Genomic DNA, 24,544 nt, shown 5'->3' with positions numbered 1-24,544 from the left:
TGCCAGAGTGAAGTGAGCCCAGTGGACGTGCCAAGGTCAAGAATGGCTTGCACTCCATGCAAAAAGGAGTTTGCATTTTAGTGAAATGAGACTCAGAAAGAAATAACTATACTTAAATCATCAGATTACAGTGGCAAATGCGTGTATATGTGAGAGAGGGGGATGGATCTGGTCAATATGCATTGTATGAAATTGTCAAAGAATTAATAAGCACACACACATCATGCCAGTGATTATGAGAGCATTAGAAGTGATTGCTTTCTGTGGTTGTTTTAAAGTTTCTTTTTGGTTCCTGCGTGTGTGGGTGTGCCTGCACAGTGCCCCCCATACCTGTAGAGATTAGAGAACAACTTTTGGGAGTTGGCTTTCTCTTTCCATCATGGGATCCTAGGATTGGCCTCAGGTCATCAGGCTTGCCTGGCAGGCACTGTCACTGGCTGAGCTATCTACCCTGTCTCACCTGTCTATACTGTCTACATGGTTTTCTGAGACCCAGTCTGCTGGGCAATCCAACTGGCCTGGAACTCATTACAGAGGCCAGGCTGGCTTCAGATTTGTGGGTGATTTTCCTGGGTCTGTCTTCCAGATGATGTGATTATAGTTGTGCCCCACCATGCCTGGCTCTGCCATTGCCTTTTAAAATTTTGATTGTTGCTTTAGTTCAAGGATCAACAAAATTTCTCTAAAAAAAAAAAAAAATCTTTCAGAACTTGGGTGCCCTGTCAGTCATCCATTGTGCAATTCCCCTTAAGAATGTATAACTGACCTTGCCTGTTGGGCCTGGAAAATAGTTAACTATTTAATTTTTAAAGCTAAGAGCTAAATTTAATGATTTGAAGCTGGAGCCATACTAAATAAACCTAAATTAAATGTGCTGAGACATCTTGGGTGCTGGTCTCAGGGGCTCCTCACCTAGACATGTTTGTTTGTTTGTTTGTTTGTTTAGTACCTGGAACTCACCAAGTAGGCTGCCATTGAGCTCCAGGCATCCTACTGTCTCTTGTTTCCCCAGTGCTGGAATAACAAGTGTGTGCCACCATGGCTGCCTTTTTTTATGGGGGGGTCTGGGAATCAAAGTCAGGTCTCCACGCTTGCTGTGTATTTAATTGGCTAGGCTGTCTTCCCAGCCCCCAGTGGTTCTTTATTGTAAAAATGTCTCCCGCAAAGTATTACGGCCCTATACCTAGACTTGCTAATATTTCAAGTTTTAAAACATAGTTCATCTGGCTTAGAAAAGGTTGGGTTTTGATATTTAACCATAGCTAATGTCACTTTAAAGGAATTCTGTTCCTTCTGTGGGACTTTTATTGGACCCAGGCTCTCCAAAGTGACTTTATTTCTACACGCTAATTTTATACATCACCAAATATATTGCCTAGAAAACTTGTAAATTTTTACTTAGATTTGGAACTTTTCATATACTAAAATGTACTGGATACTCTTTAACATTTGTGTTAGTGATTCTTGGTGACAGATTACAATTATCTGAAAATTCCTTACAAAGGTGTTAATTATCTAAGTGTGACTTAAGTGTGAAGCTAAACCTAATGTGCTGTAGAAACAGGACAGTGTGTTTTAGAAGTTCATATACAAGTCCAAAAGATAATGTAAAAATAGGCACCTACTATTCCAGAAAGGAAGTTTTTAACTGCTCTTTAAAAGTACTTCTCTACTAATTCTCTATTAATAATAGGTTACATTTTTGGTGATTCTTAAATAGCTTTTAAAACTGGGTCACTGACACATGAAAATAATAACTATATATTTATTTAGCACCTACTTAATAATTAAGGTTCCTTTATGTGAAATAACACCAGTGAGCCCATACAGGGGTCTAGATGAACATTCTTATTTTTTTAAGAAGTCAGATTGTGACCTGTGTAGGTAATAAGATCTTCTTAGACTTGAGGGTCAACTGCAAATTACATAATAAGAGTAACAAATACATACCAGAAGTTTTGGTAGACTGCGGTAGGATGTCAAGTTAGAAACATTGCAGGAATTGGGGTCCTTGTAAAAAGCATTTTACATGGTCTTCATGTAATGTTCACTCAGGAGTGGGTAGTACAGAGCATCTCATTCTTCGGGGTCAGAGTTGACACCCATTTTTATGCTTTAAATGCAGATTACTGTGGGAGATAAGCTGCAGGCTTGTATTGTCTTGTTTTATGCACTGTGCTGCAAAAGAAAGCTGGCTTTTGAGCAGGGCCTTAGATCGTGTGTCTGCTCCGGCACACAGAAGGGTGATGCATTTTGGAGGGGTTTGGAAGGAAGTGCCAAAGGCTCATTGTTCTAGTAGTGTAGCACATGGGGCCTAGGAACCATGCGTTCCGTTCAGAGTGAAGTAGGAGATCAGTAGAATTTAAAAAGGGTTTGACTACTCACCCCGATTTGAAGTGAGTGTACATTGTGAATAAATTTAATTTCTTTCTCCTTGTCTTAGAGGAGAGGCTGAGTCACCTTGGGTGGATGAGACAGACCCCTCTGTTCTTCCACAAAGATCTGAGGTGTTTGAGAAGGTGATAGTTCCCCACGGCTGTCCGCTTTCCTTTCCCCTCTGCTTGACTGGCATTCATGGAATAAATAGGCTCAAGAGAAGACCTGGTGAGCTTGCTGGAGACTTAAGGGGAGAGCTCTAATTGGAAGCACACAGGTCAGCGTGTCTGCCCAGTACATCGGTGTAACCTCCAAGACAATTAATAAGCAGCTAAAGGAAGGCACTTTGTGTTCCTTGCAAGTTGCAGGCACTTTGTTCCTGTATCAAAGGAAGGAACAGAATACCTAATTATAATAATCTTCTAATAATTACAATATTTTGCATTCATCTTCTTTTAAAAATCTATTTGAGTAAGTACTAGCCTTCAGAAGATGTTGGAAAATAGTGTTTAGGCGGCAGCTGGCAGCGCCACTGCTGCAGTGTGTAGTGCCCTGCTGCAAGGAGATCTAGTTGGTCATACCCTTTGGTTTCCTTACTGCTGCACACATGTGCTCCTCAGCAACTGTTTTGGGAAGGAATGGACAGTACAGGCTCCTGTAGTAGTTGTGACTTATGTGGAGTGTCACACGTCATCTGGGAGAGAGAAGAGTGAGTACTCAACTCCTAAGAGTGGCGGTGCTGGAGACTCCACAGCACTCCTGGTGCAGTTGCCGTCCCCTCACCTCGTCCCTCACGGGAGAGTAGCTGGCAGCGGTTGTCATTTTCCTTCATCACAGGTTTAACAATTGGGCTACATGGGCAGGAGCCTCGACATAGGAGGGTGTCTTAACTGAGTGAGTGTCTTTCGTAATGCGAATTGACACTTGGTCCTTTTATTTTCATATTGTGTGTATGAATGTTTGCCTGCGTGTATGCATGTCATCATGTGCATGCCTCATGGCTTGCAGAGGCCAGAAGAGAATTGGATTCCCGAGTATTGGAGTTACAGATGGTCATAAGCTGCCATGTGTGGGAGCTGAGACCTGGTCCTCTGCAAGAGCAAAAATGCTCTTAACTGCTGAGTCACCTCTTGCCCAAACTTAGCATTTTTAAAAAAATATGTTGTGTTTTTTAGAATTAAGACAAAAATACTGATCTGTGTAAGAATAAAATAAGTCCTTATCCTGAAGGACCTCATGGTAACTGCCATTGGCAGGAAAGGGTTGTGAGCTCTCCCTCCTTTTTTTGTAATGTGTCCTATCAAATAACTAGATATCAATATTTTTAACTTTTATTTTTATTAATTTAAAATTTTATGTGTGTGAATGTTTTGCCTGCTTGTGTGTCTGTACACCACTTGTGTGCCTGGTGCTTATGGAAGCCAGCAGAGGGCGCTGGATCCCTGGAGCTGGAATTGCAGATGGTTGTGCGCTGTCATGTGGGTGCTGGGACTCTGCAGGGTCCTCTGTAAGAGCACCCAGTGTTCTTAACCACTGAGCCATCTCTAGCCCCCTATCTGTGTGGTTTTGAGTTGAATTCATCACTGAAATAGACTTGATTCTGACCATAATAAAAATCACATTTTTTTCTCTTAGGTAGCGGCGGAGGGAAGGGACTGGTAGAGTGAGTTAATAAAGATGTAGAAGGTTCACAGTCCACATGTAGTTGGGCTTACAGCTTTAAGTTTACGGTCTTACCGTGCAGGGCACAAACTGCTTAGTGTACATGTTACTCCGTCCTAGGTAAACTGTTGATAGGCTAGTGATTTAGCTATCGTTACAAGATTTTACATTCATAGTTTTAATTCATAGCCTGAAACAGCTGCACTGGCTGCGGGCGCTTTGCTGGCTCCTCCCCTCCTTGGGTGTAGCTTAGTTACAGTAAACATTTCTCTATGCGTCATGTGTAGGACTGTATTCCTGAGGTCTTTCTTTGGAGTCTGCGTGCTTCCTGACATTGCTCCTGTTGACACCTAGAGATAGTTATAGAAGAAGAAAAAAACTCCACAGTCTAAAGTGGGCTTTTCTGTGGTTAAAAAAAAAAAAGAACCAGTAGACAGCAAACATCCACAAAAGCACAAAAGCACAACACATCACCTCTGGGCAGCAGTAGATAGGCAGGCACAGTGACAGCCTCATGGCTTCTGTGAGAAGCTTGTGCTGAGCAGCATGGAGGTGCTGTCACTGAGTGTCCTGTGCTTTGTCCTGTTCTGTGACCAGGCGTGGACTTGTCCTGTGCTGTGTTAAAGTGCCTTGCCGTTCAGGGCAGTGGCCACTGTGGCTGCTGGATCGAGCTGGTGCCATCTGGCTCCATTCATTTGTCTTTCCTGAAGTTCTACTCACTATGCAACAGCGCTTGTTGAACTTTGTATTTTTCCTTTAGTTCTGGTGATCCTTGTTTCTGGTCAGGCTCTATGTTATCTCCTTTCTTATTTTTTGATGTGTTGTGTCTTTGATGAATGAACTCTTATTGATGGATAATGTTCTCCCTTTCACTTTCCATGGCTTACTGATACTGAACTTATATTTTAGAAATTGCTTTAAAGTCTTTGCATAGTAAATATAGTGGTCTTCTTTCTGTTAATTTTGAATGGGCTTTTACTTACTGTGTCTCATATTCCTTACGCTTGTATCTGCTGGGTTTTTGTTTGTTTGTTTTGTTTTTTATTGTTGTTGTTGAAAGCCCAGATGTCTGAGAATTATGCACTCTCTGTAAACCCGATTCCCTGTCTCCAGTCTCCAGGGCATGCTTGTTTTTCGGGTTTGGTTATTGAGGGCCATCACCTTTCCTTCCTCTTACTCCCCACCCTCCACCTCCCTTTTTAAAGTGTTTTTGTAGGGACTATATAGTTCTTGACCTGGGTGGTTGAGGCTTGCTTGGAAGTTTGTGATGTTACTGTTGTGTGTGTTTTGAATTTCAGTGCCAGGGATTGTACCTACAGGCTTGACCATGATAAGCAACTGCTGAACCACTAAGCGATTCCTCCAATGCTTTAAATGCTTTTTATTTTAGGATCTCACTAAGTTGCCCACGGTGGCTTTAAGCTTGCTCTTCAGCCTAGTCTGGCCTTGAGCATATGGCTCGTTTGTTTGAGCATCCAAGTAATCAGAACTAAAAACTAAAGCTAAATCTCCCTCTCAGTCTTTGCTGGCTGGCTCTTTGCTGGGTCTGCTTTGAGCAGTTAGACAGACTGGTGTCTGGTACAAACTCAACCCATGGTGAGACGCCATAGGGTCTCCTCATTGGTGCTTCTAAGCCTGTGCTCCACCCTGAGCATGTATGGTTTCTGAAATCCTTCCACGTGTATGCTACTTTTGATTGCCCTCAGCCCCAAGACACCCTTGGCTTTTCCTTTGAGGCCTCCCATGCCTATCTCAGGTCTCGATGGTGATCCTTCACCTCAGGTAATCCTGAGCAGTGGCAGCCTTCTCCATCCTGCCTGGGATTTGGGTTAGGTACATGGCAGGGTTTTGTGACAGACTAGAGCAGTTGCTGAATAATGGAACCTGGAATTAGAGTCCCAGTCTGAGAACATGGCGTGATGCCCCAAACAGGCAAGACAGATGAGAATGCTGTAGACTTGCTTGTTGTTTTTAGCTGACTTTTCCAGGTTCCGTTGGTTGCTTAGCCTCTGACTGACTTGCAGATCTTTGATAGGCAGTTGGCTGCTTTCTCATGTTTGACATGGGGAGGCTGCGCACCTTCAGCTGCCGCCTCTTCCATTTCCCAGCATCATTCTGTCAGACTCTGCAGGAGTCTGTTCCAGAAAGCACAGAAGTGTTTGCTTTGTAGACAGGGCTGCCCTGTTGCTAGCTCAGATCTTCCTCCTGTGACTGTGAGAATCACCCAGTACCTTTTACCTGAATGCCAGTGTTGATATTTTCTGTCTTAAATATAAAAATACTAGAAGATGCCTTGATTATTAGTTCATTCAGGGTATCATAACAAAATATTATATTGGAGGGTTACTTAGGACCAAGAGGTGTTATTTATTTATTTATTTATTTATTTATTTATTTATTTATTTATTTTTAATCTTTCTAGAAACTAGAAGTTCAGGTCAAGGTTTTGGCAGATTTGTTTGGTGTCTGGTGAGGACCTGCTCCTCCGTTTTTACTAATCACTCAGTTTCAGGTATTTACAGCAACAGAAATGGACAATAATTACCAAGAGTTTGAATCCCTGGGATGAAAGAACAGTGCACACTAGCCTTCTGGTGTTTCCTGGCTGCTTTTGTTCTTGGTGGACCTTTGGTGTCCTCTCATCCTATGTGGTGAGAAGGACATCTTACTCCCTGGGGCCTCTTCTCTAAGGGCACTGATCCCATTCTTGAGGGTTCTACTGCTTAAAGGCCCCACTTCTTAAGGCCATGATAGGCTTGGCTTGCAACTTTGGAATTTTGGTGAGATACAAATATTCAGACCATAGCCAGATGGCCACGTTTTGTGGTATTTTTTTCTGCTGTGAAAATGCATTTCCAAAATGAGCCAAGGACAAGTCTGATTTCATAATATACAACTTTCTAGCTATGTTTTTATTGGTAAAACTTAAGTGCAGCTAACATTATTTTGTCTGTTTGGTGGATGGTATTTGTAGTCAGTTTGCAGATTGGGAAAGTTAGAGTTGTTTGGCAGTGTTAGTCACCACTGCATGCAAGCCTCTGTGGACTTAATGTCCTCATGGTGAGACAGTGCAAAGCTACTTATGGAGGAAAGACACAGCCTCCTATTTTGTGGGAGCGACAAATGACCATGCCATAGTTTTAGTGTCCCCAAAGCATTGTGTTAAAGTTAATTGCCAGTGTGATGCAATCGGAAAGTGTTTGATTCCTTTTCCTGTGGTTGTGGTATAACTTAAAGAGGGCTTGCTTTGGCCCTTGGTTTGAGGGCCCAGGTGGTCATGGAGGAAGAGCAGCATGGCTGCAGTCATATGAGGCATCCTGGGACATTGTGTCCACAGTTAGAAAGCAGAGAGAATTCTGGTAGTCTGCTTACCTTCTCCTTATTCATTTGGAGACTGGAGCCCATGGGATTGTGCCACCTACATGCCTAGAGTGGGTCTTCCTTCTCTGTCTCTGGGAACCTCACCAGAGCGTTGTATCATTTTGAATAATCAAGTTGACAGTCAAGATTAATTATGGGAAGCAGAGGAGGAAGCCAGGAGTGGATGTGTGTTGTTGACAGGCAATAGCTCTGTCAGAGACACGGATGTGTCAGGCCCTTCCTCTGAGTGAGGCTCAGCCAGATACAAAATGTTCTTCCTTTGGTTCAAACTCAAATGTTGGCACTGTTTATAAGAACTAGCGACTACAATCTCCTCCCTACCAGATGACTGTAAGGAGATGCTTCTCTGTAGAGACCTCCTACAGAGACCAGCTCACTACTCCTGGTCTGTACAAAATAAGTGCCCTGAGGTTCCAGGGTGGTATGAGGTTGTTGGTGTGTCTCCATCAGACCTAGCACATCACACCTGATCCCAGCTTTTCTGTATGTGCGTCCGTTCTTTTCTCATCCCCTCAAGGCCACAGTCAGATTTCAGCCACTAAGTTGGGCAGTTAACCATCAGGTTGACCAAGACATGCAGGATGTGACAGTTAACCACCATGGAGTGAGATTGTTGAAGGCCCATGTGAATGTAGTAGTCCGTTGTAGGCTCATTGTGAAAGCTCTGCTCCTTCTCTTGTCTCTGTCTTGTTTCCTGCCGTTCTGCCTGCCATGAGTGCAGCAGCAAGTTTTTTGCCAGATGCCACTGCCAGGCCTTTGGACTTCTTAGCTTCCAGAACTATGAGCCAAATCAGTTTCTATTATTTATAAATTTCCCTGTCTCAGGTTTTCTGTTATAGACTGAAATAGACGATCTTAGTGGAAGTTTAAGGTCTTTGGATGAAAGAATAGTGTATATTGTCTTTCTGCTGTCTCTTGGCTACTTTTGTCCTTGATGAAGCATCTTGTGCGCTGTCTTGGGATTCACTGTTAATTTCCAGACGTACAAGTATGAATTAACACATTATATTTACACTGAAGACTGAGGTGGAGTTGGGGGGAAGAAAATGGGTTGCTAATATATTGTGACCTGGCATGTCATCAGCCAGGAGTGAGCCTTCCTCCCAGCTGTCCCTCTTTGACCCTATCTTGTTAGTCTGGGTGGGTGGAAACCGAGCTGTAATTTGGTAAAATTCTCCCTAAAACCACAGGTGGTAGTTGCCCTGGCTTCCCTGTTTAAGATATTCACAGCATGTCTGCAGTGCAGGTTGAATCACTTAGTCCTAGCATGCTTCTTCCCAGGGCTTGCTTATATCCAAAGCTGTCTTAACCTGTCGGCTCCTTCAGCACTTTGATGGCCTTGGAGCTTCCCACTGGTGAGGTGACGAGGGCGTGTAGGCAGGTGGAGTTGCCTGAGAGCTCCAGGCCCTGTGCTCTGAGGAAGTGGTGATGTCGGTATAGGAGGTGGGTCTCAGATGTCCAGGGCAGATCATCCGTCCACTGTGTTGCATCTGAGGAGTGGGTGGTAAAGAGCACTGGGGTTAGTGGGTAGGAGGGGAGAGGCCATCTTGAGATCTAAGGTCTTCACTATTACAGCGTGGATGCTTGTTTGTGTGCCGTAGGCAAGCCTTTTCCCTCTGGGCTATACTCCAGCCAGCCCACTGTGTCTTTTAAAATAGTGGCTTAAAGCGAGAACTTCTGAATTTTGGGTTCATCCTCCCCCCCAGCCCCCCCTCCCCAACCTCTTCATCTCTTTGGTTTACCCCTCAGGAATCTGTAGGAGAGAAGACTCAGAATAGCTTAACTGTAGGGCCAGTTTCATGGAGAGGAAAGGGCTAATGACAGTTCTGCGTGCGTACTGGGAAGAGGCTGAACCCCAGGGCAGAGAGGAGGAGAGAAAGTCTAGCAAGTACTCTAGTAATTGACCTCATTCCTGGCGTGGCTGGATGGCACTCAGTCGCAGAGTCTGAGATTGAAAAGGATCAGAGGACTGTGGGCTCTGCTTGAGGCACTTTCAAACCTCACTGTTCTCCTAGAATTGAAGCTGAAGCCTGTGGGGTGATTTGACTCTCTGGCCTTGAATAGGCAGAGCCAGTGGGGAGTCAGGGAGGAAGCAGTGCTGGCCTGGCTGTCTGCTTTCCCCACTGTAGACAAGCATTGCAGGTGAGGTAGGAGCGCCGCCTTCCACGTTAGCCTGGGAGTGAACTTACAAAGGTAGTGGGGCCGTCAGTGAAGCTTGTCCTTTGGAGATTTCTCTATAATTTTGTACTGTCTGTATGTTTTGGTTAGAACTAAGTCAGGGACCAGAGAAGTGGCATTTAGACCACATTTAGTTCCCTGTGCTGAGCTGTCTTACCTACCCTCCATTCCTCAGCTGTTAATATCCTCTGCCCAGGGCAAAATAAGTATGTGTTTGGTGCTTAGCTTAAAGGAAGTGATATATATATACATGTTGTTAGACACCAAACAAAGGAGTGACAGGGCTTGTACCCAGCAAACATGGCTGCTGTTCAGCAAGCTTAGTATGTATCTTTGTGTTCTTAATTGTTACTATTTTGCCCTTAGAGTTATTGTAGGACTTAATTCTATTTCATGGGAATTTCTCTCCAGCAAATCCAGAGAAATCTGTATGTAGTAAAGACAGACACAGGAGAGGCAAATTTGGATAGATTTTCTGAGCCTTTTAACCCCACATCAGCACCTGGGCTTTGACAGTGGTGGTCAGACACAGTTTGGAGGGCCAGTTGGGTTTTCCCTGCAGCCCCCATCATGTGCTAGGTCACAGCTCATTTGCTAAGTGTAGAGCTTGGATAGGAGGGCTGGAGACACACATGGTAAGGTGGTGTCACTGGCAATACGAGCTGCCCAGTGCTTAAACTTGACATAAAGCCTTCTTGAGTTGAGAGGGTGGTGGTTTGTAGAATTGCCTTCATACTTTCTCACCGTTCCCATGTTAAGTTTGTTGACTTATGACCATTGTAAATGGTTTTGAGTCCAGCAGAAAGTAATTTTGGATTATGTGCACTGGGTTTAGTGTAGAATCAGAGTTAGCGAAAGGTTCGGGTTTCTCAGTCTTCATGAGCAGAGTGAAAGATTGATAAAGTAGTCTGTTTTCTTAGAGAAGAAAGAGTTAGTCTCTTTTTTCTTGCATGTCAAGTGATAAGCGTATAGTGATGTCTGTGAGGGATGTTCTGGTGGGATTCAATAGTCTTCTCACCCGTGGAAGAACACCCTTGGCTTCTTAGTGGCTTTTCATTCAAAGTGGAAGCTTTTAAAACACTGAAACAGGATATTAGGGATTTGAACCTTGAGTCTTGTGCTTGAAGTACTTTGCCAACTGAACTGTCTGCCCATCCTGTACAAGCCATTCTTGGTAGCTCTAAAGGTTGTAGACTTGCCTTTCCAGCTCTTTCTAGGGCAATAGTTCTTAATCCGTACCCGAGAGAGGCCATAGATCAGATAGCCTGCATATCATATTTACATTATGGTTCATAAACAGTAGCAAAATTACAGATAATGAAGTAGCAACAAAATAATTTTATGGTTGGGGGGACAGTGGCTCACCACAACATGAGGAACTGTGTTAAATGGTGCCAGCACTAGAAGCGTTGCGAACCGCTGTGCTAGGTAGAAGTATAATTAGAGCTCAGTGTGGGGTGCGCACCTGTAACCCTTGCAGTTGGGAGATTGAAGCAGGGATATTATAAGTTCAGGGCCAGCTGGGGCAGCAATAGCAAGACATTGTTTCAAAACAAAAACCATAGGAAGATAGGGTTGTGTTTTCAGATTGTGTCTAACCCATGCGTTCAGTGGTATAGCCTACTGCCAAGTGCTTCTCCAGACTCAGAGGGGCTCATGCTGCAGATTTGACCTGGAACAGAGGTCAGGATTTGTGCTCTGGGAATTATTCTTTCACTTCATGGTTCATCTCTGCCTATGTTTGTATGGTTTTAGGATGTTATCTATAGAACTTAAAATATGCCAGCTGCATCTGTTACCTTTTGCCATATTCTTGCATTTCACTAGCTGGCCTTCCCTGTCTTTGTGTGCATCCTGGTGGGCAAATGAGATGGAGAGCTGGATGTCATTGAGTGGAGCTGGATTTCCTCATTAGAGTGATTGTGCTGGTCATGGCTTAGTGGCAAGTTACCAATAAACACAAGGGGTTTTACGTAGTTGCCCCAGAATTGTCAGTAAAGCCAAAGCAATCTGATTGCAGGGGCCATGCCCAGAGTTGATTGAGATCCTGTCTGTTTCTGACCTTGTCCTGTCCTTATGAAGAGCTTTTGGCTTTATGCTGGGCTGTCTGAGCTGCCTGCCTGCCCTGTCACTTGGTGTCATGTGGTGCCTATCCTTTTGCCCCTCTTCCTAACTGATGCTCCTTAGATTTGAGGCCTCACTCTGAGTTTTCCTGTAAGGCTTTTATGGGTCTCTTCATGCTAATCATGCTGGTAGACACACACCGCTTTGCTCCTCCTGCGACAGAGTTACTGATGGCTACCAACTTGCCCTTCCCCCTTCATGTGTGAAGCTTGGAAGTAGGAAATTAGATAGCTTAGGTTTGAAGTCACCCATTTTACACGGAACTTTCAGGAGATGATGCCTGTGGTTGCCATATAAGTTGGAATTCTTGCGATTCCCGTGGACTTGATAACTCTTTCGATTGGCTTGAATAGAACATCTTTGCAGCATGCCTTGCATGGCCGGAGCTCGATGACTGGCTTGCTCACTAATACTTCTTTGAAGTTTGGAAACTGGGAATCTGAGAGGTTTGTGTTTACGTAAGAGAATCTGTAAACCTCTTTTAATAGTTGCAGGTCGAAGGGCACTTGTAAAGGTGGCAGAGTTGCCTCGCTCTGTTTATTCTCTTGCGCTTATTAATTGTCCAGACCAAGAAACTTCAGCCTCTCCCTGTGAGAACAAACTCCTGCCATGGTGTGGCTCTGCAGCATGTTGCCACCCTGTGAAAGGTACTGTCCTAAGGCAGGGACAGTCATTTTAATTTTTTTCAGGTAACACACCTCTGAGAAACTGATCATTGCTATAGGCTTTTTCTCCCCAAACATAAAGCTATTCAAGATTTTGTATACAGTTTTATGAGTTCACGTATTTTTACGCTCTTAAGACTTCTGTTAACATGCAGTTGGTGCTGGGTGGTGGCAGCAGAGGCAGGCAGGTCTCTGTGGTTTGAAGCCAGGGGACATAAAGAAGACACTGTCCTCTGGGAATCCAGCCCCACTGACTGGCATGCAGTAAGGGAATGGGTGTTGCACACCCTGAAATGAAAGACCTTATTTAAGGGAACAGCAGTTTGACTCGAATGAGACAGTAGACAAGGCTGCTGAGGGCAAATGCCGCTGGAGTCTGAACTTGAAGAGTGGGAAAGTTAAATCAGAAGGTCTGACAGGGAGCTAAAGAGTTAGCTCAGGGGTCATGAGTGCAGCGTTTGCATACTGTTCTGCCCGCCCTACACCCAAGTCAAGTGGCTAGCTCACAATTGCCTGTAACTCCAGCTCCAGGGAATCTGTGCCTTTCACCTCTGGGACATTTGTACAAATGTGTATATGTATAACCATATGCAGACACATGGCCATAATTAAAAATAAAATGTTTCTAAGTCTTAATAAAAAGGCCCGAAAAACATAGTAGTTAACTAGAAGGAACCAAACCAGCAAACATGCACAGTGTGTTTTATAATGGCTGAAGATTCTGATCTTGTCACAATTGTGGAAGACGAACTGAGAGGTGGGCAGGACGTAACACTGGAGGAAAAGGGTGGAGAGTAGACGAGAACTGGACGAGCTTCTCCGTTTGTGAATTTAGAATGTTTTAAAGGCTGCTTAATTCTGTACTCAAGTAATTTTCGTCTTTAGCTCAGTGTCTCAGTGGTTTACTGGTGCACGGTGAGTTGAGTAGGCAGAAAAGAAAAATGCAGTTGCACTGTAGAGAGATGTGGCTGTGAAGGGACTTGGGGTGAGAGGTGGTTGCCATGCTGGGGATCCAGAGAAAAGGGAGAGAGCAGTACTGACTGAGCTGAGAGTGATGGGGGGAGGAAGAAAGCAGGCGAGGACAGTTGGGATCCCATGAAGGGGAGGGCTCGCAGCTCTAACCCAGTGGATTCCCCACTGCCTTCGTCACTGTCTCTTTCACAGTTCTGGATGTGTGTGTCCTATTAGTTACCTTTCCTATTTCTCCAACCATGTATGTACTCAACAAACAACTTAAGAGAGGAGAAGGGCTTATTTTTAATTATAATTCTAGACTGAATATGGCCTATTGTTGGGGGGGGGGTTGTGAACAGGAGTGGGGCCAGGCTGTAAATGGTAAGACCTGCCCCTAGTGGGCCTCCTTTCTCCAGCAAGACTTCCAAACCAGTGCTGTCACCTGGGTACCGAGTCTTCCAACATACAAGCTTAAGGGAGTGTTTGACATCCAAACCGCAGCAGCTGATTAGAACAATCAGACATCAGAAGCCTAGATTTTAAGCGTGGCTTCAAGTTGATCTTGCTGCTAGTACAGTGACTCTACTTAATTTACTTCCTTTCACTGAGGCCTTTGCTAGATTCTACTGATAGAAACATCTACGTTCAGGCCCCTGATGGACTCAGTGAGGTAATTAAGGAACAAACATGGAAAGGATAAAAATACCTGTAACATGAGAAGTCGCACTGCTCTCTCTGCCATGGCCAGAACAGTCTGCCATCTTTGCGTTGCTGGGAAATAAAGCTGAGGTCTGTGTGGTTTCTCTTCCCTAACCAGCTCCTTCTTTAGAAGGGAGTGCAACCGTCTCTGTGCTCATTGCCGCCTCACTTTCACGTCCTTCTTCCTTGTCTGTATTCTGTGGAGAGGGCTGGCGTTTATGACCTCACCCCTTTTAGTTTAGGTAATGGTCCTGCTACTTTTGTTCTGTTTGTTTTTGAGACAGGGCTTCTCTGCGTAGCCTTGGCTGCCCTGGACTCGCTTTGTAGACCAGGCTAGCCTTGAACTTCCAGCGCTCTGCCTGTCTGTGCCTCCCTGAGTGGTCCTGTTACTTTTTAATCCCAAAAGTGCTATCCATAAAGGAGAAACCGGAAACCTTTGTGAGGGAAATGATCCCTTAATATAAAATTTAGTTATTTTGAGCACAAATTTGGCTCCCTGCTCTACAAAAAAAGGTTTTTGGTCATGGTTAGAAAGCATTTTGTGTATTCTATTAATTGACAGTGGAAGTTAGTTTAAAATAAAGCTTCACTAGGTAGACATTGCTTTTGTGTTTTAATTCTTGTTTTTCTTGTGGCCTCTTTCTTGGGAAAGAAAACTCAGAAGCTATGCATTCAAGTTTTATTGTTTAAAAAATTGGTCTAGTGTCAGAAATAACTGACTTTGGAGAAACTTTACCCTTTTGTGGTGGATTTTTACTAAGAAGTGCTAGTTGAGTTGCATAATTTCTACCATTCACAGGACTTTGAGTTCTTCAGAGTCAGGGTCTGTTCTGTCTCTGGGCTTACCCTGCACATCTGTGCCAAAGCACCGTGTTGTAGAGGCAGCAAAGTCAGGAGGCTCACACTCAGGGGGCCAGTCGCCAGACAGGAGTGGCTGGCTCTGAGACAGCGTTTTGACAATGGCTCGCATTTAGGACAAGGTGAGGGCTGAAGCTTGGAGAAGAGTGGAAAGGCACATAGGAGATGAAGGTCACAGGGTGAGGCAGAGCTGTGCATGGTGGAGAGGCTGTATTGACCCGGCCTGTGGCTGGAGGGCTCATAGGGGTTTTGCCTCTGTCCTGTGCACACTGAGAGGCTCAAGAGTTGTGTTTTGAGTCATAAACTGGATTGTTTGATGCTGCCTTAGAGTCATGGGCTGTGTGCATGTGCACCAGGCAGGTGACAGTTCGCGCAGCCGAAGGTACTGTAAGTCTGCACCACTGCTGCTGGCATGGCTGAAGAGGCCTTTGGAGCCCCAGCCCTTCTATGCAGATTCTCCTGGTGTCTCAGTCCTCAACTCAGTCCAGCCGCTTACAGGGCCTGGACATGAGCCAGCTTCAGGTCGGGGTGGTAACCTCTGGTCTGCCTGGGCTAGAGGTCAGGCCACCAGCTTTCCAGTGATGGAAGTTGACTCTGTCACCTCAGGAATTAAGAGAGCACTGAAGGACAGAATTCCAAAGTTGCATGCTTCTCTTGCTTCAAAAATCAAAAACAATTCTTTTATTTTTCAAGATCTTTCTAAAGCACAATAACAGAGCATTAGCTTGGGCTCTAAGTAAAGAGAAAGAGAATTTTTAAAGAATTACTACAGAGAAGTAGAAGCTGAGCGTGAAGGTACACGCCTTTAATCCCAGCACTCAGGGAAGCAGAGGCAGGCAGATCTCTGTGAGTGAGCCAGCCCGATATACAAAGCGCATCCACAACAGCCAAGGCGACATAGAGAAACACTGTCTCAAAAAACAAAAAACCAAACCAAACCAAACCAAAACGAAAAGCTCCCCCTCCCCAAAGTAGAGAAATTGAATTTTGAGAATAACTTTCTTCACCTAATGCTAAATAATTTGAATAAGAAGCTTATAGACATAGACTGACTTGTGAGCAGTAATTTGATAGCTGTAGCTGAAATGAGCAGTCTTTCTGTGTTCCATCAGAGTTCTCTTCCTGTCAGCTGCCAAGAGGAGAAGGCTCAGGAAGCAGTGCAAGACAGTGCATCTTCCATTTGCAAGGGTTCTTACACCTCTGCCTTCCTCCCACCCCTTCTCCACCCCAATCCCTTCCAACCCCCAACACTAGGTAGGGGAGACAGAAGGTAGAAGGGGAGGGGGCATAGGTCTCTTTAGACTGCTTCCTGCTGATTGGGGTTATTGGATTCCTTGGGGGCAAATCCGATCTTTGTAGTCAGGCTGTCTCCGCCTTCTTCTCATGAAGTTGCAGCAGCAGCAGCGGGGAAGCAGCAGCTGCCTCCTTCTTGTTCTTCTTGTTCTTGTTCGTTTCTTTCTCCTCTTCATCCTGTTCCTGTTCCTGCTGTCCTTCTGCAAGCCCCGGCCCCTCTCTGGGCTCTGGCATTTATTATACCCTCTCAAGAGTCCCCAGAATTAAACTATCTGCAGCTTGCAAAGATCACGCCCTTGCTAGTGCACAAGACAATCATAGTTAACACCTGTGGACAAACTGAAGTAGCTCCATATCCCATACCTGGGATTAAAGCAAAAACATAATGTAGCTGGGTTTTTAAAGAGACCACTCACTATATGAGTCCGATCACTCTCATGTGAGGTAGAGAAAAAAACTAGCGTGGTGGGATTTGGGTGAGGTTGGCGAGGCTGGGGCGTGTGCTGCTTTCTATGGAGTCTGCAGATGAGGAGGCGGTGAGCTCTGAGCTACCAGCTGCACACTCTTGAGAGACTGCTGTCACAGGCCAGAGGGAGCTATGTGAGCAGTCTGCATCTCTTTTCAGAAGTTTTATTTGTTTTCATCTCACTCTTGACTCTCATTTAAGGAGTCTAAATTTCACTAGGCTTCTTGTCCTCAGAATGAATGCCTCATGGCTATAGTGAAGGCTTCTCATCCTAGAGATGCTGCACAGTATCCTGAAGGCTCCTCCTGTAAATGCTGCATGGTTACTATAGTGAAGGCTGTTCTCCTATGAATACTGTACTGCTATGGTGAAGGCTCCTCCTATGAATGATGCACAGCTATTGTGAATTCTTCATATTCTTCATTATTTTTCTTCCTGGAAGCTTGCCTTTTGTTACTTTATAAAATGAGGTTATTGTTTGTTTTGCATTTCAGTCATGAAGTTTTTGGTCACATTAAATTAAGAGTAATTTTTTTCTTTCAGTTATAAACATACCAGACTTTTATTTCTGAAACACTTGATCCTTAATTAGCTGACAGGGCAAGGAATTCTAAAACTTGGAAGCCTGAAGGGAGATAATAAGGCTATTGTGACACTGTTCAAATCATGTGCAGCCTTTTTGAGTAATAAAATAAACTTCTCAGGTGAGTAGAGTATTGGGCAGTGTTCTGTCCAAACTGGGGATCAGGGTCCAGTGGCCTTGTTTTCAGGACACAACAGTGATGTGCCAGACAACTGCTATTTGTCTCAGACAGCTCAGGTAGCCCCAAGGCTGTGCTGCTGGAATCCCCTTTGAAGGCCTTCACCTGTCTTTCCCTTTCAGAAGGAGTGGAAGCTGTGTCAAGGAGACTACAATAGATTTTTAGGATTCAGTTTTGAGTCTCTATAAAAATAGAGACTTTAATACTGAGAATTTTGAAGTAAGAATGAAGGAAATCAAGGACAGTAGAGGGAAGAGCGCCTTTGTCTTTTCTTGGAATCCAAAGGTGGATTTTCACTTGTAGACAGAGAAGTAGTAAACAAGAACCCATCACACACTCTTGTTAACTCTTGGTTAACTTGCAAGAAAACTATATAGACACTCGGGCTGATAGCTTTCTAGAATCAGCCAAACTGAGGTCTGAGGGTGTGATAATTTGTAGGCAGAACTTGGCTTCCCTGAATGTTGTTATGCTTACTGTTATGGTTTATTGCTGAAACATGCTAAGGGAAGGTTCCATTTGTATCTTCAGTTTTTTCCCCCATGCCACTCTCCTGGTACTCATGTGTGACAGTACACAGTGTTGTCAGCCAGGAAGGCTCTCCTGAGCATCCATGTCCACAGGGTTTGCCAGAGACCTGCTACACATACTTATTCAGTTGGGTGGTTATCCACAGACTTGACTTCAGTCTCTGGGCCTACTGATACCATGATCCCAAACTGCTACCCTAAATCACACGATTGGCCTTTCTGGCATGGCCAGTCTCCATCCTAATTATATAGTATGACCATCTCCTCCTAAGATCCAGTTGGTCACTGCTAACAAACACACTTATATCTGACACAGATTACCTCCCGGAAGTGACGGGCAAGCAAGGGTCAGACCTAGCTTCTGTCCACCTGCAGACTGAAAAGATTGCCTTAAGTGGTTTTTCACTTTTCCCTTTTTGTTTTCTAACATGGATCCTGAATGAGAGGGTGGAAAGCAGAGACTGAGAAGAAGTCTGTTTGCCATAGTCCAGAGAGCTGGTGACGGATAGAGGTCATACAACTAGCTCCAATCTGGGAATACCTCTAAGGAAAGGAAATGGCAGGATGTTTTGATGGGTAGATGCGTGCACGAGAGGAAGGTGGGGGTGGGGGGTGGTTGATGCTTCTCCAAGCTTTGACTTGAGCTCTCCGAAGGGTCCTGAGATATGGGAAAACCAGTTGCTCATCATAAGAATGAAGTGGGTCCATCTTCATCACCATTGGAGAAGTCATGCAAACTGGTCCTGTGCTGACAGCTCCATGTTGGTGCTCTGAAGGAACAAATGCACCTCAACTTGATATTTTGTATTTAAGTTTCTAAATTATGCTTTTGTTTGTTTGTTATGTTTGTTTGTTTTTGAGGCAGGGTCTTATTGTGTGTAAACCAGATGGACCTGGAGCTTTCAGTTCAGCGTCAGCCTCCCTAAATGTCAGGAGTGCAGACAAGCCTGCATGATAGCCTCTAGATCTCAAATTATTTGACCTGTCGAAACGGGCCAGATACGTGGCAAGGCTTTGTCTGCATGTTGTGCATGCTACAGTGCCTTCGTGGCTTCATGTGTCTTCATTTCTATCTGTTGCCTTTGTCTCATCATGGTCTCTATTGATCCAGTAAATTGGTTTATTTGGGTCAATTGAGAATAGTTACCTAAGGGAACTGTAAATATTGAACTCAGTCATTCATGTTGCTTAACTAAGTGCTGGGAGTTAGTTACAACTCTCTGGATACTGTGTAATAATCTAACTGTAATTCAAAAATTAATTATTCTAAATAGCAAGACTGTGCATCACACTGTGTTAGTGTCTGGCCACAGTGAGGTTACAGCTGTGTACCTATTTGGTCTGTTGTAGCACACACCTTGTTTTGTCATCTTTGACAGATCTGTCGGCTTACATTTGTTATGTTCAGGCCTCAATGATTGGTAGTAATTTTGTTGAATTATGGGTAGTGAGACCAATTTGCTTAGGACTGTTTGTAAAGAAAGTTACTATGTGTCCCTTGTATGGTTGACAGGAATAGCCAAACGCTCCAGACCTTCTGCTCAGGGGCTGGTTGAGGAGCAGCTGGTCAGTTTGTGACTTCTGATTACTAATTCTCTTTCTTGCTGTATGAAAGTAGTTAGGTTTTACAGGCAATGGGCAAAGTTCCAGAAAGCTTTCATTGCAAGAGTCTTGTCCAGGTAGCAGCCCACCTTCTAGAACACTGGGTGCATTTCTCCCTGCGCCCCAGACTCCTGGGAGTATCTGCTCTCCAAATACAGTATCTGTATCTGCTTAGCTCCAACCCCAGATGGAATGGGGAACCTAGCAACATGCCTGGGTATTACTTGAAACTGAGATGTTTAAGGGTGGACCATTGTCCTTAAATTCCCTTAAGTTCCTTAGCTGATGCCACTGGTTTATTCCAATATTATGTTGGTGGAAACTTTTCTTAAAGCCTTATGCAAATTCTGTACACTTTAGCAAAATCTTGTAACTATCCTTAATGTAAATAGAAGAAAAAAGATGCTGCCGAACAAAGTAGCACATGTTTGTATTGCTGCCATGAGGGAGGCTGAAGTAAGATGACGAGTTCAGGGTCCGTGTGGGCTACATAGTAAGATACAATCTTAAGTAAGGCCTGAGTGTAGTTCAGTGGTGGACCCTGGCATGCACAAGCCCCTGACCTACCTGGTGGAGGGCCTGTGTGTATGGTTGTGTTTTTTGGATATATTCTGTACTCTCTTTCCCAGCAAGGCTTCAGCGTAGCTAAACTTGCAATGTGAACCCAGCCTTATTAATCATTATTTCCTTGGCTGATGGGAGCTATTGAGAACTTTAAAAGGCTAACTTGTGTTTTTTAAGGTGAGGAAAAATGTGAAGCCGAAGGAGTGTAAATGGGGTGAGAGCAAGCTTAAAGATAGAAATAAAATAAACTTCTTGCTGAGAGCTTATCGAATAGCTCTTAGGTTGACAGCTCTGAAATGAGCTTGTCTGATCAGCGTTCACTTCCTGGCTGCTTCATTGCCCTCCACGCGCTTCCTGGTGTAGCCTGGGCTTTCAGGGAACATTGTGTTTACATGGGTGGAATTAAATTAGAATGTTCTCTGAATGATCATGTACTAAGTTAAAATATTGCCACTGTAAAATGAGTAAATAGTAAGAAATCACAGGAAATTGTTCAAGTTTTCTGGTTTCACACAGCTGATGTGCAGTCTTAGAAAATACGTGTCTAAAGTAAATGTACATATTTTGAAATGCGGTGACTTTTTATATATGCATACTCTTATCAAAATGTGGCATTGTGATTACATCTTCATTAAAGTATACCAGTCTGGGTTACAGCTTAATAAATGTAAGTTAAATTGGGAAGTAATGGGCTGCTGATGAGACTGAATTCTGCCATGTTGAAGGCTGCCTTGAGTCATCGACTCTTGTAACAAAAATTAGAGAAGAGAAACTGAGCAGAGTGTCTTTTGCTTACTTTCACTCTCAGCTTTTGTATACTCTGGGAGCAGAAGTTGTTTCCCAATACCCAGTGAACAAGTCCATTGTTGAGGAAGAAAGGCGACTGGGAAGAGTGTCCTGGGGAGGTTAGGGGCCGCACCTGTTTTCAGGGACACTCACAAATGACTTGGTTTCTTTATTCCTTGGAGTAATTTCAATGCCATGTGTGCCTTTAAGTTAAGCAGAGGAACATAAAATTGCATTTAATGTGTACAGTAAACAAAGCAATTTTATCTCAGTTGGAGTTACTAAAGGAGGAAATAACAGCTTTCAGAGTTAGGAGGTGTTCAGAAAAGTTGTTCTGTCCCACTCCCTTCCCAGTCAGCATCCCAGCCAGGTGGGACAGATGTCAGAATCAGCCCTCTCCTCCTTGTCTAGCTGAAAGTAGACAGCAGGCTGGACTTGTGAACTTGTGTGAATGCAATCGTAAGGAACTCACAGGAGATGGAGAGATGGCTCATCCTTTAAGAGTCTGTTCAGCTTTTGCAGAGGACCTGTATTTGCTTCCAGAGCCCACGCCTGGTAGCTCACTGCTGCCTTAACTCCAGCACTATGGGATCTGACACCTCTGTCTGTCCTATGCCGGCACCCACACACGTGTGAATTCACACACATAATTAAAGGTCATTTAAAAAAGGATTATACAGACGCTTAGTGTCTTTAGGTCAGTATCACTGTTGGCATTTAGCCTTGATGTGTTGTAGGCTGTTCTGTGTGTATGCTGCTACTGTGGGCCATGTGGAGGAGCGATGCTGTGAGTACACCCAGCCTGCCTCACGGACTCCTTTGCCTTCTGTGTGCCCCAGAGGTGAAGTTGCTCTGCCAGCATTTCATTTTGACAGATCTTCCATCCCCTTTGCATTATAGCTTCAGCTTCTGCCTTGTTATTTTCTTTACTGTTTTCATTTGCGTCTTTTAATTTTTCTTTCTTAGTATTGTTCTTACAGTCAGTTTTGGGAGATGCTGGCAAGTGTTTTTATGAAGTAATTGTGTTCACATGTACTTCAGGTGGCTTCATGTCGTTGCTAATGCTACTTATTTCATTGCACTTATGCTTTCAGGGATATAGTATTCCATGTCATATTATTATACCTCTATTTGATTTAAAAGTGTTTTGATTCCAGAATTTCATGACCAGTCTTAAATGAATGAGCATTTCATCAATGTTAACTTTAAGATCATTTTGAAATTTACAAAATCAATACACTGGGGTTTTACATCAGCTTTGGTCAAATTTAAAATAGAGAGTCTTCTGGTTTAGCGTGACACTTGTCTTTCCAGTTGCTTTGATGTGTCTTTTCTGGCCCATAATTTGAGGTAGGTGGTTGACGTAGAAACGCTCTATAATGAGCGGATCCCCTGTGTTACGCTTTTAACACAGTTTCAATGCATTCTTCTGGCTTCTTCAATTTCAAGCTTCTTTATTTATTTTCGTTTGTACTTAGTAGCATAGACATTTAAAAATTTAAACCTTCTTGTGTTACAGATTTAGAAGTTACTTTTAGATTTTGACATGGTTTTCATTTTAATGAAAAATTTTCTAGCTAGTGTATAATGCTGTCTCAGATTTCTCCTTTGCCTAATTACCCATTTGTAAGCAAGTGTTTTAAATTCTGTGAGGTTAAGGGATTTTGTTATTGCTGTAAATCTTCAGTTTTGTTGCATGATGATCAAGATTCTAGAATTCTTTTGTAATCCATTAATAGCTTTTATTGCTCTAGTAGCTGTTGAAATTCTCTGTTGTGAAGTTTTGAATAGAGATGCAGCTGTCTTTTGTGATGTAGTTAATGTGGGGATGTGAATGTGTATCCTAACAGTTGTTACTTACAAGTTTTTGCTTGTGTTATCTTTTGGGGCTGAAAAGATTTATGAAAATACTGATTTTTTAAATTAGTTTCTTGTTCACTGTTATATTTTAAATATATAGTGTGTTTTGTTGAGAATTGATACAGAAAAAAACTATATACATGTAAAATATAAAATTTAATATTTTTGAACATATATGCATCTCCAGGAGGCTCAAAGTCGCAGTAATCAACACATTTATCCATCACTCCCTGTCTAGGTCAGGTCTGGCTGTTAAATAACTACATTATGGGTAGCCCACACAGATGTTTCTCAAGTTCTGGACATTGGAAGTCTGAGGTCATGGTCTCTGGCCCTCTTGGTGAGGGCCTTCGGGGCTCACAGACTGACTGGGGAGGGGCAAAACTCTCTGCACTAGTGATTTTTCAGCCCCATCACCTCTCAAAGGCCCCATCTCCCAATTCCAGTGCATTGGCTATTAGCATTTCAACATCTGGATTAGAGGGAATATATATACTGTTAATTCCAAATGACATGCCTCTCCCACCTTCAAAGTATCTCTTAGCCATCCTTCATGTCCAGGCAACCATTAATGTGCTTTCGCTCTCTAGTTTTATAACAGTAGTAGCATTTACTCCATATTTCTGTTTGGTTTCTTTTACTTAGCACAGTTATTTTCAAATTCATTCATGTTGTGTGAGATTATTAGTGCATTCTTTTTATTGCTCAGAAGTGCTGCCTTGTATAAAAACATAAATGCATCCATCTATCTGCTGTGGACATTCCTGGTTCATGCAGCTGGGGGCTATTATGAACAGGTAGTCTTGTAACATTGGGAGCAAGTCTGTATAGACACAGCTTTACATCTTCTAGGTAAACACCCAGGAGTGGGACAGCTGTGTCATATGGCATATACATGGTTAAACACCCAGGAGTGGGATAGCTGGGTCATATGACAGATATATGTTTTATGGTTTAAGAAACCACCAAACTGTTTTACAGAATGCTTGAAGCATTTTTATTTCTGTCAGCTGTATAAGAATGGGTACTTGGGGCTGGTGAGATGGCTCAGTGGTTAAGTGCGCCACCTGCTCTTCCAGAGGTCCTGAGTTCAATTCCCAGCAACCACATGGTGGCTCACAACCACCTATGATGTGATCTGATGCCCTCTTCTTCAGATAAAGCACTCATATACACTAAATAAATAAATAAATCTTAAAAAAAAAAAAGGAATGGGTCCTTGCTTCACACCTTTGCTGAAGGCTGCCATAAAAACAAACAAATTAGGCCATAGCTTTAGTGTCTGACATGGTAGAGATTTATCTTCTCCAGATCTGGAATTTAGTCATGCCAAGACCAGGATCCACAGGGTTGATTTTTCCTAAGGCCTCTGTTTGGCTCATGTGTGGTTCCCTTCTAACTGCATCTGGTTGGCCTCGCCTCTGCCTGCTCCTGGTGCGTACAGTCTCCTCTCTGGCTTTGTTTTTATGTGAGATACTCTATGTGCCTGTTTTGGACCTAACACACCCATCTTCCATCCTTTTTATTGTATCTCTATCTTCCTTTTAATCTTCATATTTCTAAGACTTGGTCTTCTTTTTTCCTGGTTGTGTATTTTTGGGGCATTGCTATGAGGTATTTGCTCTTCACTGTCTTTTCTTCCTTAACAACTTTGTAGAATCTGACTTAGTATTTTTGATGCTCATTTCTGTGTGAAGTGTCTCCTTCCCCTGGGAAGGAGTTGCGTGTGTATTTGGTTAGTCTTTTGACCCTCTAGGGCTCCTCCAAGGTTCTGTGGCACACGCA

At 43.5% G+C, this 24,544-nt stretch overlaps 1 protein-coding gene and 1 long non-coding RNA gene across 2 annotated transcripts in view; both read left to right on the top strand.

Annotated features, from left to right (window-relative positions):
- LOC311589721 overlaps positions 1–23,967 on the top strand; it is a 31,227-nt gene extending 7,260 nt beyond the window's left edge. The window contains exon 2 of the long non-coding RNA XR_014776633.1: positions 412–23,967. This is a non-coding gene — a long non-coding RNA (uncharacterized lncRNA). The remainder of the gene's footprint in view (positions 1–411) is intronic.
- XKR6 (XK related 6) overlaps positions 1–24,544 on the top strand; it is a 221,551-nt gene that overhangs the window by 10,368 nt on the left and 186,639 nt on the right. The gene's annotated exons all lie outside the window — the stretch shown is intronic.

The sequence above is a fragment of the Acomys minous genome (assembly GCF_964271855.1).
Source record: "Acomys minous genome assembly, chromosome: 18".
NCBI lineage: Eukaryota > Metazoa > Chordata > Mammalia > Rodentia > Muridae > Acomys > Acomys minous.
The sequence above is the reverse complement of the archived record's forward strand: the minus strand, read 5'-3'. Positions and strand labels throughout refer to the sequence as shown.